Source organism: Giraffa tippelskirchi, chromosome 7, assembly GCF_054371585.1.
Source record: "Giraffa tippelskirchi isolate mGirTip1 chromosome 7, T2T-mGirTip1v1.2.pri, whole genome shotgun sequence".
Lineage (NCBI taxonomy): Eukaryota > Metazoa > Chordata > Mammalia > Artiodactyla > Giraffidae > Giraffa > Giraffa tippelskirchi.
The window spans coordinates 111305077-111325547 of record NC_137281.1 but is presented as its reverse complement, the minus strand read 5'-3'; the positions used below and the strand labels follow the sequence as shown (position 1 = coordinate 111325547).

The 20471-nt window shown below is 40.4% G+C and overlaps 1 protein-coding gene across 1 annotated transcript in view; it reads right to left on the bottom strand.

Annotated features, from left to right (window-relative positions):
- The window catches only part of RORA (RAR related orphan receptor A), a 796368-nt gene that overhangs the window by 405634 nt on the left and 370263 nt on the right, over nucleotides 1-20471 (bottom strand). The window lies entirely within an intron of this gene.

Below are 20471 nucleotides of genomic sequence, written 5' to 3'. Positions count from 1 at the left end.
CCCCTCCTTCTGTGCTCCCCTCCCCACAACCTGGAGAGTGGAGACAACTTAGCTAGGACAGTGTTGGACTCAGAGCTCCCAGCCATGGCAAGACAAAATGACTTTAGCACACTCTGTCATTCTTCCTCTGCCTATTTATCTTTTCTCACCTGCTGCTGCAAACTCATCATGGTTGATTAGGCCAAAGAAAAGAGCTCCATGAAGTGCTTTTTGCGACCATGGCATTAGAATTCAATCAGACCTCTGGCCAGGATTTCTTATTATTCATGATTTCACTCATACAGTGATGAGTAAGGCTAGGGTTATTCTGTTATCAGCAGAACTGGCTACAGAAACCAGGTGCTATTTAGTGAGATATTTATTGAATGGCTGTTATGTGCCAAGCAGTATGCTAAGTGCTGTGGGGATATACAAAGGTGAGTTAAACATAAATCCTGTGCACAAATTAATTGTACTAAATGAGGAGGAATTAGCTGCCTACTTATATAACTGGAGAGAGAAGTGCATCTAAGAGCCACAGGCAGAGATTTGGGGGATGTTAGAGGAGGCAATGATGAGTTTTTTCTTTACAGGCATTCCCAGATTGCATAAAAGAGGGAGCTCAGATGCTGGTCCTTGATGAATCAAAAGAACCTGGACATGGGACATGGGAAGGTGGTGGTGGTGGTGGTGCAGTGGCAGCAATGATGGGAGCAGAGGGATCTTCTGCCAGGAAATGTCAGTGTCCCAAAGGCGAAAAAGATTCTTTAGTCCTGCATGAGGCAGACAGTTGATGACTGTGTGTGTGGTAATGCTCAAACACTTTTGCTTAGAGACCTGCCTGTTGTCACAAAAGCATACGACCTGGCAATGACCTGCGTTTCCTCCTCCTCACTGAGTGTTCTGGTTCTCAGTGGTTCTTGCACACTGTGCTAGCTCAGTCCTCACCCTCACGAGTCAGAGATGCATCATCGATACAGCAGATTATCTGTCCCTGTGACAGTAGAACATGCCTGACTCTGACCCTCGTGGGAGACACAGCCTCATGTCATTCTTTTCTAGGACAATCAATGTGCTCTTCTGCCAAGAAGTATTTTTTGAACAACTTCTTAACTCTTTGTTACTCCACTAGTCCTGTCATAAGACACATCTGACTTGTTTGTCAGAAAATTTGAGATGCAGAGGCTCTACTAGTCTGTGGAAATACAGCCAGACCCTTTCTATTCCAAAGTGAGAACTTTTGGAAGTGGCATATCAGAAGAAGCCTGGGAAGTGGTAATTAGAAGGGGCTCCAGTGCACAACAAGTCTAGGGAAGAAGACGGTTGGAGAGATTCAGGCAACAGACGTTGTGCACATTTTCCCAAATTGCATTTCTGCTGTAGATCAAAGTTTTTTTGTTTTTTTTTTTTATCAACCACACCAAAGCATATGTTTGGAGGCCAAACTCTTCAAGGCACTTAAGAAGTATTTGGTAACTTTCCTGTTAAATTTGGAGTTCAGCGTACAAGCCCAGGGTGTACTACGTGATCTAGCAAACAAAGCATTGCTTGTGGGACTAGAAGACTGCATCTACATGAGGTTTGAAGTATTTTATGAGCACCATCTCTTTCAAGAGGTCATGGCTAGCCAAACCTATAATACCTGCCATATCACCATGTCAGATTTTGACTCACCCAATTTTTGTCTGCCTTGCTAAAACCATTCAGCCTAGGAACGTTCATGAAGGGAATGTAGCACTACCTCACAAAGGTATTACTACTTAAAAAGGAAAACCTCTTCCTTCTATAGAAATGTCTCTCTCCAGTCTCACCAGGTTTAAAGTCTCTTATTCAGAACAGTCAGTTTCCATAAACCACAATCACATATAATTAAAAATATTAAGGATTCAATGAAGTAAATCAATGTATAAGTGCAATGAGATACCCTGTATTGGATCTTGGAATAGGAAAAGGACATTAACACAAAAACCAAAGAAATTCAAATCAAGTCTGGACTTTGGTTAATAGTAATATGCCAGTGTTGATTTCTGAATTTTAACAAGTGAATCATAATTATGACGTTAACAATAGAGGAAACTGAGTAGGGTATACAGGAACTCACTGCATTATTTAACACAAAAACCAAAGAAATTCAAATCAAGTCTGGACTTTGGTTAATAGTAATATGCCAGTGTTAATTTCTGAATTTTAACAAGTGAATCATAATTATGACGTTAACAATAGAGGAAACTGAGTAGGGTATACAGGAACTCACTGCATTATTTTTGCAGCTCTGTGTAAATCTAAAATTATTCTAAAATGAACAGTTTATTACAAAACTTGAAGGATAAACTTATACTTTGGAGAATAAGTCAGTGGCTCTGAGGGAATCTCTCAAGCAAGTGTGACACAGCAGAGAACCCCAGCTTGGGAGATAGGGACTCTGTGTCAAAGGCTCAAGAATACCTATAATTAGAGTGATGACCCTGGATCAGCCATGTAATCTCCTGTAGCAGTCACCTCTGAGAGGTTCTGCATCTGTCACAGGGGCGTTATGAGGACCAACTGCAAAGATGCTTCAGAGAATTCACTGAAAACCTAAAAACACAACAGACTGGAAAGGTAGTCTGAACAAGCCACTGTGCAACATGTAGAGACACGATGGGAAAATGTATAGGAAGGAAACTGTTTGATCTCAACTCTGGAAGCTGTACAAGAGCAAGTTTTCAAATGGTCCCCAAGAGAAGACACCAGAGCGGCTTCAAGGCGCACAGAGGGGATTCAGCAGCCAAGGGCAAAGCAGGGCAGTGACAGCAGCAAAGGTTTTCTTTACCAGCTCCTAGAAGCTCTGAGACTCCAGAGTGAAATCACCCCACTATCTAGTGATGAAAGAGGTGGTTCCTTCACAGGCAGAGGGACTCCTGCTGCCCCAAACACTAGCAGCACTGCTTGTTGAATTGTCATTCCAACAAGTCAGTTCTTTCCCCCTGGCAGGATATCCAGTCATTCTTTCAGGGTGCCCCCCACCTAGACTGTCAAGTGCAACTGCTTAGCAAGATCCAAAGGTCCTTCTCCCTTGCTCATCTCCTGTTCTCTCCTTCTTACACCCAGCCATTATCTCCCATTTGCTGTTTCTCAAGTGTTCAATGTTATGTGCCCTTCACCAGCTATCCTTTTCCCTGGAATGCCCTTCTCCACTTTCTCATAAGAATACCCTTCATCTTTCTTTTCCATCTTTCACAATCCTTTATTTGTGGCCTCATAGGCTTTTCCATTTTTCTTTCTTGGTTTTCAGGTTTCACATCAAGTGTCAAGTTCTAAAAGTTTCTTCTCTGATCTTTCCCCTCCTCCAACATCTGCTGGTGCCTCCTCCTAATCTTTGATTAAACTATTCATCCAATTTTCTGTCTTCCAACCATCTTTCACACCACTGTGCAATCTTCTATGAGTAAAGGATCCGTGTGTTTCTAGTATCCTAATCATTTAGCCACATATTCAGCACAAACTAGTTTATAGGGATAAATATATCAGTGAATAAAATGGTCAAGTCACTTAGATCTATTCTCTAGAATAATTCCACATACTTCTAAGGCCAGGAGAACTTGGTATTGAATGTTACATGTTATTTCTACTGGAATAATTTCCAAATATGCTCATGCGACCAGCAATGAGCTGATGTAGTTGAGATATACTAACACTATGTACAGAGCATTTCACAGAATGACATGAGAGTGACAACATTTTATGACTAAGTACCAGATAATGAAAGGAAATTAATTAATTCACTGCAAAGATAAATGACTGTAAGGACTGGGCGGGGGTGGGGAAGAAAGCCACCATAGCTATTATGTTTCTAAGTTTGTTCTGGAATGTAAAGTACTTTCCACTGAACAACTCCCACCTCCAATTAGCTGTATTAGCTCTTTAAACCTACAACTAGAGATACCAACTGCTGTTTGAAACATCCCCAAATAATACATTCTGGAGCAAAACAAACAAACAAATAAATTTTGCAGGTAACTGACAAGTGTAAAATACCAGGGAATTTATCTTTTGCAGAGTAATTCACAAAAGAAGGGGTAAATATAAAATGCAAAGAAGTCTGTCTATTCTAGACATATTACTTACCAATTAGCTTTACAGGGATTCTACCTAAAACAAGCTAGTTTTCAATGTCAGTGTTAATCAACGCTAATTTTAGCAAGCCAAAGCATCAGGTCCTGAAGTGGAGATGGTAGAAAAACCTAAACCAACCGCTTATTTTACATCTAGAGTTTCCCAGCCTTCAGTAAATACTCAGGAAAACTGATAAAAAATCTCATCTTATGTTTACTACTCATAAAGTCATATATTTGAATATTAAATTTTATAGGTTTTAGTCTTCAGGGGATAGCTCATATGAAAATTCTGTTTATTTGCAGACTGAAGCTGTGTCTAGGGCAAAGTAGAAGAAGTTACAAACACAAGATTTTACCTTATTTTTTTCAAAACTATGTATCAAGCACCTACTATTTATCAAGCATTGTTCTAGCTGCTGGGAATACAGCAGTAAACATACTAAAGTCCCCAGCTTTAGAGTAGACTTGCATTCCATTATAAGGTTCAGCCAAATTCTCTGTAAAGGGTCTGAAGAGTAAATATTTTGAATTTGTACCCAGACTGTCTTTTGAAATGGCACCCCACTCCAGTATTCTTGCCTGGAGAGTCCTGTGGATGGAGCAGTCTGGTGGGCTGCCGTCCATGGGGTCGCACAGAGTCGGACACGACTGAAGCGACTTAGCATGCATGCATGCATGTCTTTTGCAATACTCAAATACGTGCCATTGTAGCACCCAAGCAGCCATAGATAATATGTAAATGAGTGAATGTGGATGTGTTCCAATAAAATTTCATTAATACAGACAGGCAAGGGGCCTGATTTGGCCTGTGGGCTGTAGTTTACAACTTTTGTTCCAGTTTGTGAAATTGCTTATAAATCACTGAAACTAAACAGCATTACAGACTCTATGGAATGATTTATAGAATTATAGAAATTTAAATTTCAAAAGGGATATTCACTTATTTTAAGCTTCATTTCCTCTCATGTGGTAGCATCATGGTTAAGTGTGGGGTCTTTGGGGTCAGCCTGCCAGTGTTCAAATCCTGTCTTTTACATTTACCATAGGTGATTTGGTGGGGTTATTTAACTCCTCTGGGCCTCATTTTTTCTCACTGATAAAAGGAAAAGGAGAATAACACCTACTTCTCAGGAGGCTCTTAAGATGATTCAGGTAAACATTTATATGAGCACATGACTCATAAGAAACTAACATCAAAGTCTAGTTATTCAACAGAACAACAATGGCAATAATGATAACAACAAAAACACTGAGTTCAGGCTGGTGACATGACTTGCAAAAGGTCCCATAGTGAGTATCACAGTCGCAGTGGAAATCCAGGCACTATTTCTCCAAAGACAAGACCCTACCTAAAACCACACTATCCATGAGTAATGAAAACTGGAAATGCTACAGATGGTAGCAGGACTCACTTAGGCCAATTTCCATTTAATTTTAGGACTTCCCTTTGATATATAGAGAAGGATTTGGGGGAAATAGGCTCAACTCAAACCTTTCTGTTAGAAAATCCGTGCTGCCATCAATATATCCAATGGTGACATTACCAGTGGAAATTACCCATGGTCATTCAGAGGATAAACTCTGCAGTAGAGGCCTAAGGTGGGCAAGAGAACCCAATTCCTCGAACTGCATGAATGAAGCCAGGCCTTCAGTAGATTCACTGTGGACCAGAATGCCTGGATGAGGTTAAATGTTTTGGCTTCTTCCACCTGGTGGCATGCTTCAGGAGACCACCCAATGAGCCCTTCAAAATATTACTTTTCATGATAATTATTTTCAACCTTTTGCTTGTTTCATTTAAGGATCAGATTCTCCAAAAGCTCCTTTGAAGACCACAGTTGTTCAGTGTATTTAATGTAAGCTATCCTCAGGGAAAGAAAAGAACCTAGAGCTCTGAAAGCCAAGGTTTTTGTACCCCTATACGCCTCTGAAGGCCCACGTATTTCTACTATTTCAAATAAATCAGCCACAACAGCATAAATATTCTCTCAAGGAACTTTAAACTAATTAATTGTGAATGTGACAGTTAGAGTACAGAAAATTAACTTCCTGAGGTTGGTGTACCAAAAAAAAAAAGTGTTTTTTCTGAGGTTGCTGCTTTCTGGGATCTATCATTTGTGGGTTCTGACAGGAAATAGAAGGGCTAGAAGACCACCGCACTTTGAGAGTTGGTAGAATGATCCTTTTGACAAATGATTTTGCTGACTTAAGACATCCAGGCCATATTGGATTTTATTTGATTTTAAAGTCTTTCTTCCCAGGCCAAAAACAATGTTCTCTTTAGAAGTCCTCTACATCACTGCCCTGGTGCCCCTACACACCATCCTCTCACCTATTTTTAAAACATTTGTTATCAGATCAAGGCAATGTGAGAGAGTCACATGATTCCAGTCCTCTTGTGACACAATACATTGTACTTGTTGAGATTTTTGTTACTTCCTTTTCTGAGATCACTTGGAAGATCCATAAATTACTATTTCTAGGAAGTTTTTAAAAAGGAACTCCATCTAGCATTTGGGATTCAAATACTCATTTGTTTAATATATACATATGAAACATGTTCTTGAGAATTATCAGGTCAATGATGTTGTAAAAACATGTTTCTTTCCTCAAGGATGAGTGAGACTGATAGATGCCTTGGTACAATTCTACTTGCTAAGTGCTATTAAAGAGGTATTTATAACTCTCGGGATATTGATGAAAACCTTTTAGAAGAAGTGGCATCTGAATCTGAGGGTGAGAAGTAGTTCACTAGGGCAAGAAAACAGGCAAGCACCTGCCAGGCTAAGCATGCATAAACACCAATACAGATTCTAGAACCTCTTGGGACCTAAGGTGGTCCTATGAACTTAAACCTTGTGTTTTTCTTCCCCTGCTTCATTGTAGTACACTTGTCCGTCTTATATATCCAAGTCTCCCCAGGGTCCAGCACAGGGCTGCTATTTTGTAAGAACACCATTATGATGCAGAACGAATGAGTGTTGTGACTTCTTTTGCAGGCATGCTCCCCTGGAGATAACAAGTTCTCCAAAGACAGGGAATGGGATTCTTTTGATGTGATCTAAGATACCTAGTTGATGAGTAAAAAACAATCAAGGCTTAGACAAGGATTCTAAGCCAATTCAACAAAGAATTGTCTTGTCAACAACAATTCTAAAACAACTGGGTATCTACATGTAAAAGAATTAAGCTAGATCTCTACCTCACGCTGTGTATAAAAATTAACTCAAAATGAATCAAAGACCTAACTAGAAAAGCTACAATTATAAAACTCTTAGAAGAAAATATGGGAGTAAATCTTTATGATTTTGGATTAAGCAATGGTCCCTTAAATTTGAAACAAAAAGCCCAAATGACAAAGAAAAAAAAAAAAAAACAGAAAAAATGAGACTCCATCAAAACTGAAAGTATATGTGCTTCGAAGGACACAGTCAAGAAAGTGAAAAGACAACTCACTGAATGGGAGAAAATTTTGGCAAGTCATATATCAGAAAGGGATTTGTATCTACAATATATAAAGAACTCTGACAACTCTACAATAAAAAAACAAACAACTCAATTTAAAAATGGGCAAAAGGGCTTCCCATTTTGGCTCAGTGGTAAAGAATCTGCCTGCCAACGCAGGAGACATGGATTCGATCCCTGGTCTGGGAAGACCCCATGTGCCATGGGGCAGCTAAGCCTGTGTGCCACAACTAAGCCTGTACATCACAACTACTGAGCCTGTACTCTAAGCCCAGGAGCTGCAACTACTGAGCCCACATGCTGCAACTATTGAAGCCCGCATGTCCTAGAGCCTGTGCTCTGCAACAAGAGAAGTCACCACAGTGAGATGCCCACACCCTGCAACTACAGAGTAGCCCTCGCTCGCTGCAATAAGAGAAAGCCCACTCGCAACAATGAAGACCTAGCACAGTCAATAAATTTAAAAAATTTTAAAATATATAAAAAGATAAAAATGGGCAAAGGATTTAAACATACATTTCTTCAAAGGAGATGCACTAAAGGTCAATAAGCACATAAAAAGACACTCAGCTTCATTAATGATTATGTGAATCAGAACCACAATGAGATATATCTTTCACATTCACTAAGAGAGACTAAAATCAAAATGACATAGAGTAATAACTGTTGGAGGGGATATGGAGAAACTGAAACTCTCAAACATTTCTGGCAAGATTATAAAACAGTACATCTACTTCGGAAAACAGTATGGCAGTTTCTCAAAATGTTAGTCACCGTGTGATCCAGCATTTCCACTCCTAGGTGTCAAACCAAGAGAACTGAAAACACATGTCCATACAAAAAGCTGTACATCCATATTTATAACAATTTTATTCATAATAGTCAAAAAATGGAAATAAAACCCAAATGCCCATCAACTGATGAGTGGATAAACAAAATGTGGCATATCCATCCAACGGAATGTTATTAGGCAATAAAAATGAATGCACATGTAACACAGATGAACCTCATTAACAGGCTACTGAGAGAAAAGAGTCAAGGTTCCCCCTTGAGCCTCTCCTGCTCCCATTCCCATCCCTCTAGGGTGGAATGTCCTATCAATTCACTCACATGAAATGTTTAGAACAGGTAAATCCATTCAGGCAGAAAGCAGATGAGAGTGGCTGCTAGGAGCTAGAGACAGAGAACATGGGGAGTGACTGCTAGTGGATACTGGGCTTCTATTTGGGGGTGATGCAAACATTTTGAACTCATTTGATAGGATAATTGCACTCTGACTATACCACTGAATTGTAGAATTTGTTAGGGTAAAAATTTATGGTATGTGATTTATATCTCAATAAAGCTATTAGTTTTAAAAAAACCATGGTAGATGTTATCCTTCATCATTACCATCACTGTTACCATTACTGTATCAAATGTCACTGGGCAGTGACTTCCTGCTAGCAGATGACTTCACGAAACACCTACTGATTTGATTTCTCTTTTGAAACTTGAGCCCACGGGAACTTTGTTTTAGAGCAGCCCATATTCTATCTCTTTGGTATCTTTCCACAGTGCCTTGCCCAGGCCTGGGCCCAGAGTAGAATTCAGTAAGTATTTTCTGACAATATATTATCAAAAAGCCAGTGTCTCTTCTGAATCCAAGAAATAACCAAGAATTTTTAAAATAAAAATACCAAAGTTCACATTTAAAATCATTTATTCATTCCAAGGTCTAAAAATTTGTTAACAATTTGAGGTCCTACTGCCTGGTTCCTGATGCTTACTATTTTAGAAGTGCAAGTAAGATAAGTAAAATCGAGCAGTCAAACTGCTAAAAGAGACTCCACTTTTACGCTACAGAATTATGCCTGAGTGTACCCACAATTTCTTCTCTTTGTGGATAATGGTAGACTGCCTAAATCATACACTAGTCATGCTCTAATAAAACCTGATTTAGATTCGTTTCTAGTCAATGCAAACTAAATGTCTAAAATGCTAGAAATATCTAATAGCTCACCACAGTACACAAACTTTCAAAACAGAATCCGCTGAAGTAAGTTTGGGCTGGTGAAGAATCTAGTGTGGAGCCTAAATTAAGCTAAGAAAAATTTCCCATTTTAAGGAGGACAAAGTGACTTTCTCTCTAGCACTCACCCTCTTGGGACATAACTAGAGCTGCAGATTCAGCATGTCCCTGCTGGTAGCTGGTGTGACTCAGAAGGGAGGAAATTCAGAGCTTGGAAACTCAAGATGTGTTAAAACTGCCTTGCTCCTTCGTGGGTCTGCCTGCTTGGCCTCCGGCATCTGAGTCCTGGCCACTCGCTGAGGCCCGTCCTGATTCCTGAAAGCCCTTGCTTTGGTAGGCAGCTCTGTTCTTCCTTCCATGTGTACTCTGTTCATTTAGCTTTATGGCTAAACCCCGAGTTCCTCTGTCTGAAATCCTGGCCCCAAAGAAGCATCGTCTATCACAAGCAGCATCACTGTAGTGACCTACTGTGCTTATCTTTCCAGATGAAGTAACTCATGCCCAGAAGTGAGGTCCTTTTCCCCAAGTTACTGCAGTGGGTTGGTTAAAGGAAAATTTCCACTCTGTAGTGCTCCCTCTAGGTATCCAGAACTGGGGCCTTGTCCTACCATCATTAGTCTTCCTTTCCTTCATTTTAGCTCCTGGGATTCCAGACTCCCCAGATCTCCACCACGGACCTACCTGCTCTTCAAGCCCCAACTCAGCCACCCATCAGCTAGAGTTGGTTTCAGAATAGGACCCAAACACCTCCAATGATCCTTCTGGCTTTTGGAGTCAGGCTCTGGGGGATCCTTCAGTCCCTCTACTGCTCAAGGTTCTGTGTGACAAGGTGAAGCTGTTCCCACATGTTAGAAATGCATGCTTAACCTCCAGTGGTGGTGATGGTGGTTCAGTCGCTAAGTCGTGTCCGACTCTTTTGCGATCCCATGGACTGTAGCCCACCAGGCTCCTCTGTCCATGGGATTTTCCAGGCAAGGATACTGGAGTCAGTAGCCATTCCCTTCTCCAAGGGATCTTCCTGATCCAGGGATTGAACCCGGTTTCTTGAATTGTATGCGGATTCTTTACCAACTGAGCCACCAAGCAGCAGCAAAGAACAGTCTTCTACGTCTTGGAGTATACGGTGATGAGCAAGAGTTGTGTGGACCACAGTGCTGAGTATGCATTCTGGCTTTGCTAGTTGCTAGGTAGCCTTGGGAAGGTCTTTGCCTGTTTGTTTTGTTTTGTTTTTTTAAGGCTTCCTGAACTTCAGTTTGTTTATCAATAGCATGGGAACAATTTTAGTACCTTCTACATGGGAATGTCAGGTAGAGTTCATGAGATGATGTATGTAAAACCCTTACAACAGAGCCTATCACACAGTGAATGCTCAGAAATATTAGCCATTATTAGTGTCATCTGAGAAGAAAAGCAGACAATTATCCAAAGTCAATAGATGACACATCAACCATCTACTTAGTTACAACCTGATCATCATATAAATACATTATTTATATAACTTGAAGCATTTTCCTACAAAATAGCATTTAGTTTCCACAATCAATTATTTGGAATACAGAAACAAATTGTAAGGACTTGTTTTAAGACAACATGAAGTGACATCAGTGATTGGTTACCAGATGTACGAGGACATCAAAAAATGTTTCTCTAACAGACTGATACAAGTGGGACTTGAGGTCAGGGTTATTGAAATCCCTAATACACTAAGAGGAAATGCTCTTAAATGTTGTTTAACAGAAGCAAAAAAAATTTCCTTTTTCACCACTTGCAAAAAGAGACACAAACATAAACCTTCCACCTGTATGTGCCATTCTAGAATACTATTTCCTTTAAAAACAGATATGAAGCTAGCATCATGAATGTGGTGTTATCTGAGTCATCAGAAGAAGATTTATGAAATGTGCATTTGTATTTCCTGTTAGCATGCTTTGAAGAAATAATCTACTCCATTAAGCCATGGGTCCCCTAAGAGGGCCTGTACATAAAATTTCTTTTACATAAAAGTATAAGGAGCAGGTCTGCCACCCTCCAAGACTGAAATACTTTCACCTAACCAACCACATCTCATTTTACTCCTTGGTTTCCAGGAACATTTAAGGCTCAATGACTAGCAAGGTTGCAGGTCTGTCTCCCTCTCCTTTCCCTCCTTGGCATTGGTTTGGTATCCTTCTCGTCACATTTCCTTGACCCTCATCTCTCAACAATTACTTCTATTAGGTTAAAGCTACCATCACTTTTGTAGGTCAAAAGTCAATGAATTTAGCAACTTCATTTGATCCAACCCACTTTTATCATTTTTAATTTATAGATATATGGTAGACTAGCTCAAAGGCTCTGTAAAATGGGATAAGGTATAAATAAACGGCTTGGTTTTTAAAGACATTAAAATTCTGGAATAAAATCATTAACTTAATATGTGTCTACTTTGAGAAAACCAGAAATATAAAAATCTGCCAATGGGTTTAACTTTTTAACCTTAATTATGGGATTTCTTTCTTTAAATGAAAATTGAGGCAAGTACTAATACACAAAACGTACTACCACTCCCCTGACCATTCAATGCCTCAGCCACCATCTTCCAATCCTGTTTTAACCTTGAGGCTTGTTCTGTGAACCCCCTAAAGTCTTTTCAGAGCACACTCTGAAGAGTGATCTAAACAAATAATCACAACAGATAACATTAATTATGAGACCGAGTCAGGAACCTTGTCCTCCCTGTATCCTGCCTTTCTCACAGTGAGTCTTACAGACTCTTCATCATGACTTTCAGACTCATGGTGCAACTTTATCACTGTCAACCTGGCCTCTGCCTTTTTGGCTGCACTTGCCTCTCATCCACCTGAGATCCTGAACTCCAGGGGTCTCCTACACTGCGCCCCTCCTGGGCACACCAACTGGGGCTGTCTCTGCTGGAGAGAGGTCCCTCACCCGACCAGAGGGTCCAGACAGACACAGGCTGACCAGTCCCAGCAGGACCCACTGCTGCCCCATCATTGTTCCAGAAGGCTGTTCTCAATGCATTCCACTCTCCTCAAGTTCCATCCACTGGATGAAACACTACTCTAACATTTAGTAAAGCTCAACCATTACTTCGAAAAGCAGGATGCTATTTCCACTACTAGGTTGGCTATTACAGCTGAGGCTCAAAGCATATTTCAAAGCCACTGTGCTCCCACCTTTTAATAAACCCCTGGGCTTCCTTTTACCATCAAAATAAAAAAGACAGCCAGTGAAAGAGAAAGTGTTAGAAAACAGGGTGACTCTTCTTTTGAACAATAGCAGCATTAAAAGTCGTCCTTGAGGCAGAGACCAGTCAGGAAGGAAATAACACCTCAAACCAGGGAGCCGTTCACAAAGGGAGGGAACATTCGAGGCTCTTTGCAAAATGCTTCCCCATTTCTGCCTCCCCTTGTTCACCACGGGATGGATGAAAAAGAAAGATAATAAATATGTTTATAGAAAAGGGACCCATTCAATAATTCATCACCTTGTTGGCGTATAATACAAGGACTCCAAAAGAAATTTGTTTTCCTACCTGCTGACCATGAATGGGCACCTGAGACTTTAAATGTGGCTCAGAGCATTGTCCTCATGTGTACATGTTCCGGAACTGTCCCCAGCAGGCTGTCGGGGCCAGCACCCAGTCGCGCTTCCTCCTCCATCAGCGCTGCTGTTCCCATATCTACCATCTTTTCTGTCTCCCACTACAAAGCAGGCTGGCTCCCACTCAAAGTTTTGTTTTGTAGTAGCCATTAAAATGCAGTAGTTATGGAGTCACAGTATTTTTTAGCTTCTCCATCAGGGGCAGTTTTGTCCCCCAGGGTACACTTGGCATTGTCTGGAGACATTTGATAGACCGGGGGTAGTAGTAGCCACTGGCATCTAGTGAGGAGAGGCACAATGCTGCTTAACATCCCAAAAGGCACAGGGCGGCCCCTACAACAAAGGATTATCCTGCCTAAAGTGTCAACATCACTGAAGTTGAGAATCCCTGGCCTAAAAGAAACATAGCAATAAAAATCTGTGAGGCCAATCTCTCGTATCACAGATGAAGATGCTGAAGCTCAAGGAAGGGGAAGGGGTGTTAGGATCTTCCCAGAACTCAGCCAGCTAAGTAGCGTGTTACCCAGATCAGGGATCTCTGTTCTCCCTCAAGTATGTTTATTCTAAAAGGACTTACTCTTAAAACGGCAGGTAATCTCAGGAAAATAAAAAAAGAAAATCTGGAAGGACACATACTGAAATGCAATCTAGGATTACCTCTGATTCGGACTGTACTGATTTTTCTTCTTTGTTCTGATATGCCCAGCTTGGATTTTTTCCTTCTTCCCATTTTGTTATTTTTGCTTTTACAACAAGTATTGACTGCTTTTATAAGTCAAGAGAATGAGAAACTGTTTTCATTTTGGAAAACTATATGAAATGCAGATTTCACTCCACTGCTTAATGTTTATTACTGGGAAGGATCTGGCAAGACCAACATTACAGGGTGGTAGGGTGGGGATTGTTAAGTGGCGACTCTTCTGGAAGACAAACTGATAACATGTGTTCAGAGTTTTTTAAAATGTCAGTCTTTCACCTAGTAACCATTTCTTAAGAAATGTATGCCAAGGAAAGAAAGAGTTTCAAATATTTTATGTACAAGAATGTGAAATGAAGTTTTATTTATAATATTAATAACAAAACACTGGGGATAATCCAAATATCTAATAACACTATTAATAAATTCTAGTTGGGCTTAACAAAATATATAAATTACTAAAAAAGTGTTAATCTGACCCCAAAGATTTAAGTAAACTCCGGGAGTTGGTGTTGGACAGGGAGGCCTGGTGTGCTGCAGTCCATGGGGTCACAGAGTCGGACACGACTGAGCGACTGAAGTAACTAAAGATATGAAAATTATGAAATGTCACACAGTTGCTAAAAATCATGTTATTACTTCAGTGTTCGTATTTCCGTTAAATTAAAGTCTGGGGGCTTCCCTGATGGTAAAGTGGTAAAGAATCTGCCTAACAATGCAGGAGACACGGGTTTGATTCCTGATCTGAGACCCACATGCTGTAGAGCAACCAAGCCCATGTGTCACAACTATTGAGCCTGTGTTCTAGAGCCTGGAAACTGCAGCTACTGAAGCTTGCATGTCCTAGAGCCTATGCTCCACAACAAGAGAAGCCACCACAACGAGAAGCCTGTGCAACACAACTAGAGTAGCCCCCACTCACTGCACCTAGAGAAAAGTCCGTGCAGCAGTGAAGATCCAGCACAGCCAAAAATAAATAAATAAACTTAAAAAAACTAAAGTCTGTGAGTCCAAGGATCCTGCCCTTTTGATTCCTTCTTCATTCTTGGTATCCAAAGCAATTCACACAGTAGGTAAGTAATCATTATTGTGGAATGATGGCAATGCATCAATGAATATGATTACCAGTCAGTGACAGTATTAAAGATAATCAGCATCTTTTAATTTTTTTTCTACTTTTCAAAGAGTCTCCAATGAGCCTGTGTTACTTTTACAAACAGAAAAATATATATATATATATATACATATATATATATAGACTGTTTTGTAAAATATAAAAATACTGTCTTATTTTACTTTTTCTCTTTTTCCCCCAGTTTTATTGGGATATGATTGAATATAGCACTGTACAAGTTGAAGGTGTACAGCATAGTGATTTGACTTATACACATCATGAAGTGATTACCACAATAGGTTTAGTGACTATCCATCATCTCATTATAGATACATTAAAGAAATAGAAATATTTGTTTCCTTGTGATGAGAACACTTAGCATTTACTCTCTTAACAACTTTCACATATAATGTACAGCAGTGTTAATTACCTTTATCATATTGGATAGTATATCCCTATAGCATTTAGATTGTTTTGTTTATGCACAAAGTAAAAGAATGTAGTAAAACTTAAGGACAAAAGGGGGAAAAAAGAAGGCAGTAGAAAAGATCATTGGAAAGACCATTCGGCACTTGGGAAGCTGATTCCATGACGAACCTGAGGGACACCATGATACAGCCACCATGGATTCAAAATATGGGGATTATGTACACGTGACTAGATGGGAAGCATCCCTTGGTCAGCGCTGGTTTACTCTTCCAGCGTTCCTCTCTCATTTGAGCTGTTCTCCCACTGGTAACACCAAGAACTAAAACAACAGAGAAGCCACAAACCAACAGACTCATGTGGTCAAAGGCTCCAGTGGCCACAGGATCAGAGGCATTGTGGTGGTGGAGGCCGGGAATGCTTTTCAACTGGATGTGCATCTGTGGCTGACAAATGGAATAAAAGAGCTGTGCTGTGGGGCTCAAAATAGAACAGAAAAAAGTATCCCAAAGAGAGAGAGAGAGAAGAAGAAGAAAATGACACAGACATGAGAGACTAGCTTCTGGGACAACCTAAAAAGACCAACATTAACCCAGACCCATGAATATAATTCTCACATCTTTTGTAGAACTTTTTTTTTTTCCCTTTTCACAAATGCCTCATTGGGACTGCAACCCTGAAAAATGTCATCTGCCCCTTTATTGGAATGGCTGGATCCTTATGTCACCTAGGTAGAAAAAATAATGGCGATGTTTTGTATTTGACTACTTGTGATTTTCCTGGTGGGGTGACTGAAGAAAATAAACAAATCTAAAAATATAAACCCACATGTGTGTATGGTGATGGAGTAAGAGTGAAGAAAGAGGGATACAGAGAGAAAGTGAGAGAGACAAGGAGAATGTGCAAAGCTTATAAAACTGAGTGGACACAGCCACCACTGTCTTAGGGTAGAATCAGCAGTTATCGGGGTGGTCTGCAGGTTACTAGCTCTGTCAAAGGCCCTCTGCCCAAACCTGTTCTCTCTTGTCTTCTTTTCCTCCAAAAACTTTGAGAAGCAATACATTTCTTTAATAAGAGGAAAAATCCTTTCATTCTCCTATTAGAGATACAGCTCGGGATGAAAATGGCCCCCAAAAGGGCATGTGGGTCATGGGTGTCTCATCTTTCTTAAGTGCACCCTTTAGGGACATGGGGGAAGGGTGAGAGAAAGCATGGAGTCACAGAAAGGATAATAGGCTACAAAAATGAGTGCTATTTTCTTTATAGTCTGACCCACAGCAAGCTCTGTCTTAAGAAGGAGGCTTTGCACTTGACTCCATGGGAAGGGGCATGTTTGACTCCCTAGATTAAAGATGGCAGTATATTCTTTGGCACTTTCTCCAGTAACAAGTGGGCTCAATTTCCTCTCTCCTTGAATCTGGGCTGGCCTGTGATGGTCTTATTGATAGATTACAGCGGAAGTGATGTTATTGATACCTGCTTGGGGCTCAGCCTATAAGAGGATGGTAGTTTTCACCATGCTGTTTCAGAGCCCTGAACCGCCATGTAAGAAGTCCCTGGTACTCTGTGGTAGGACCATGTAGAGATGACTTAAGAACACATGAAAAGGGTTGAGGGGGGTCAGCTAAGCCCATGGCTTCCAGCTGTCCCTTCCAAGTTACTGGACACACAAGTAAATCTACTTTGGACTCTTCAGACAAGCCTGGCTTCAGGTGAAAACCAACCAATGACTCCAACAGATGTCATGTGGAACAGAAGAGTGACAGCCGAGTCTTGCCTGAATTCCTAACCCCCCAAAAACTGCGAGGTGGGATAAAATGGTTGTGATTTTTTTTTTTAAAGAATTTTTGAAACACGGTTGATTTACAATGTTGTTTTAATTTCTGCTGCACAGCAAAGTGACTCTTTTTCATATTCTTTTCCATCATGGTTTACACAGGATATTGAATATAGTTCTCTATGCTATATGATAGGACCTTGTTGATTATCCATTCTATACATAATAGTTTGCCTCTGCTAATCCCAAGCTCTTAATCTATCCCTCTCCCACTACCACCCTCCTTGGCAACCACAAGCCTGTTCTCTATGTCTCTTGGTCTGTTTCTCTTTTGTAGATAAGTTCATTTGTATCATATTTTAGATTCCACATATATGCAATACTATATGGTATTTGTCTTTCTCTTTCTGACTTATTTTGCTTAGTATGATAATTTCTAGGTCGATCCACTTGCTGCAAGCGGCATTATTTCACTTTTTTAAATGACTGAGTAATATTTCATATGATATATATATATTTTTTTAATTTATAAAATGATTATGTTTATAAGCCCAAAGTTTTGAGGTAGCATGCATACAGTGAGAGACAGTCTAGCCCAGGCTAAAGGGTGGTCCTGTTTATCCATCTTCAATGTTAGCTTTGCTTCAAAAAGAAATCACTGTATGTATTTATCTATCTACCTACCTATCTGAAATAAGAGATAAAACACACCTGTGCTCTTTACTGAATGTGATGCAGTGCAAATACTGTCTGCCTTGGCTTAAGTTTTAGCATTCTCACTTGCCTGGTAGTATGACTCAGGCAAATCATTTACCACTTTAATCTTCAACTTCCTCACCTGTAAAACAGGAATGGTAACACCTACTTGTCATTATGCTGTTATATAAGAAAGCAACTATAACACACGAAGCACAGCAGCTTGCTCACGGCAGAAGCTTCCAGAGGCTGAGACCTCTGCACCATCTTGCCTACCCTCGCCTCCATTCTCCAAATCTCAGCTAGGTTTTCTGCCACCTCATTTCCTGGACATTCTGATTTTTCCTGATGAATGACTGCCTGACTTTTTGTCTTGTTTATATCTCAGCCTGACTCACTGTTAGAATATTAGCAAACCTAGGGGATCTTTCAAAGAACCCCATCTGGTACATAGAAGGTCCTTAAAGTGAAAGAGACAAGACCTGGTTATATAGGCATTTCCCCAACAAAATCAGACAACATAATTTTCTAATAGAAGGCAGAGCATCTAAAAACCAAAACAGATGCAGAGACAGTGGGGGAAAAAAAAAAAAAAAGATGCAGAGGAGCCCTGAGAATTGAGATGTTAAGAAAAAGAACTAGAAGGTCCTAATAGGGGATTTTAGTTAAGAGATTAGACAAATATGAGCAAATCAGCACCCCTCTGTATCTATTAATTCATTTCACTCCACAGCACATGAGGGTTAAGGTAAAACTAGGTCTCAAAGGCAATGTGGAATGTCTTTTGCCAATGACCAAATGCAGAAATATCCCACATGAAAGGCTCCAACACCATGCCTGGGTGGTTCCTGTGATACTTTCCTTACACTTGCTTATGTTAAAATCCTTATAGAGTCTGCTTGCCAAGGGCCACCCAGTTACAACCATGGATTTCCATTTCTCCTGCAAAAATGTCAACCCATTGGCTTAATCAATCTACACAGCTTTGATCTCCATCTGAGGTGGGTCAACGGTAATGAGAAAAGCAACCCTCTCTGCATAAACAATTATAAGTATGATGAAAAGATGAAAAACCTTAAAAAAGAACTTAAGATGTTACTGAAATGACTGTGTCCTTATCTGGGTTGAGCAATGAATGCATTTTATAGCCATGACTTCTTCCTAGACAACCAGGTCTATTTCTGAAATGGTTTGGCATACCTGCTAAGTGTTTGTGACACAGACTTGGGTGACAACTAAAAACATTAAAATGCTTGCAATTGTAAAGACAAGATTCGCGGTCACCATATTTAAGCCTAACAGCCCATTAAAATAGCATCATCTGTGACTCTCTTTTTCTCCTGGACCACAAGATTGCCTTCCTTGATAGTTTTTTTTATCGCTTCTGGAAGTGATTTGCTCTTCATCAGGTTATCACAAATGAAAACCAAGACAGGTCAGAAGAGAGTTGGCTTCTGTGTTAGCAAGACACTTTATTTTGCTAGAGCTGAGGGAGAGAGAGACCGATTGCTGGAATTAGAAATAAAGGTTTCAAGTACCTCTCTGACGTCTGTGATCTTTTAAGAGAGATGTAAAGTATATCAGATTTGCAACCCTTCCTGGCCTGAAGGGATCTAGTTATTTGGTCAGTTGTGAAGACATTCTCTTGTTCCTACTCTGACTGTCATGCTGTCACTAGGGTGCATGGCTGGTTCATGATAAAAGGAAACCAAACTGGGTCTTTACAGGAATTTCAGAAGTCTCAGTATTACCGGAGACTAGTACCAGGATGAAACCTGAGTCCGGTAAACCAAAGTGTTCTACATATTAGAGACAAGAGGAGAGGAGCAGGAAGAAAGAGAATGAAAAGGCCAAGAAGCAGGAGTACAAAATGAGTAGGAAAAAAAAGTATCTTTTTATTCACAGTCGATGGAACTCTGGGGACATCTATTATTTTTTTCTTCATGTTATACGTTTGTGGTTATTTGCCATTTGAGTAGCAAAGACGTTTTGAAAAATAGCCCACTCTCTCTGACATAAGACAGAGTACTAGCGTGAAATATTAGCTGTTCCAAACTACTAGTATGGGCTGTCTTCAAACAGGTACCACACCATGACCTGGGTCTGTCTGCAGTGATGAGTAAGAGATGACACCGAGGTCCCAGTGATGATGTTTTGTTTCACCCAAGAACAACCAGACTCCTCACCTCTTCCTTCACTAAGCATGTGCTTAGTCGCTCAGTCGTGTCCGACTCTTTGCAACCTCACGGACTGTAGCCCGCCAGGTTCCTCCGTCCATAGGATTCACCAGGAAAGAATGTTGGAGTGGGTTGACATTTCCTTCTTCAGGGGATCTTCCAGACCCAGGGATAGAACCCAGGTCTCCTGCATTGCTGGCAGATTCTTTACCATCTGAGCTACCAGTGAAGCCCTTCACATAGTACTTCGTATAGTCTAATCATGGGCATCTAAAAAGACTAGTGAGAACCAAAACAAAGATAAACTGAAAATTGGCCATATTCAGCCAGTAAAAGGTATCCTGAGATAACCCAGCCTGCAGATGGGAAGGAACCCAGGATCGCTTCTCTCTAGCCCTGCTGTTCCTCTCCCAGCCTCACGCACATCCC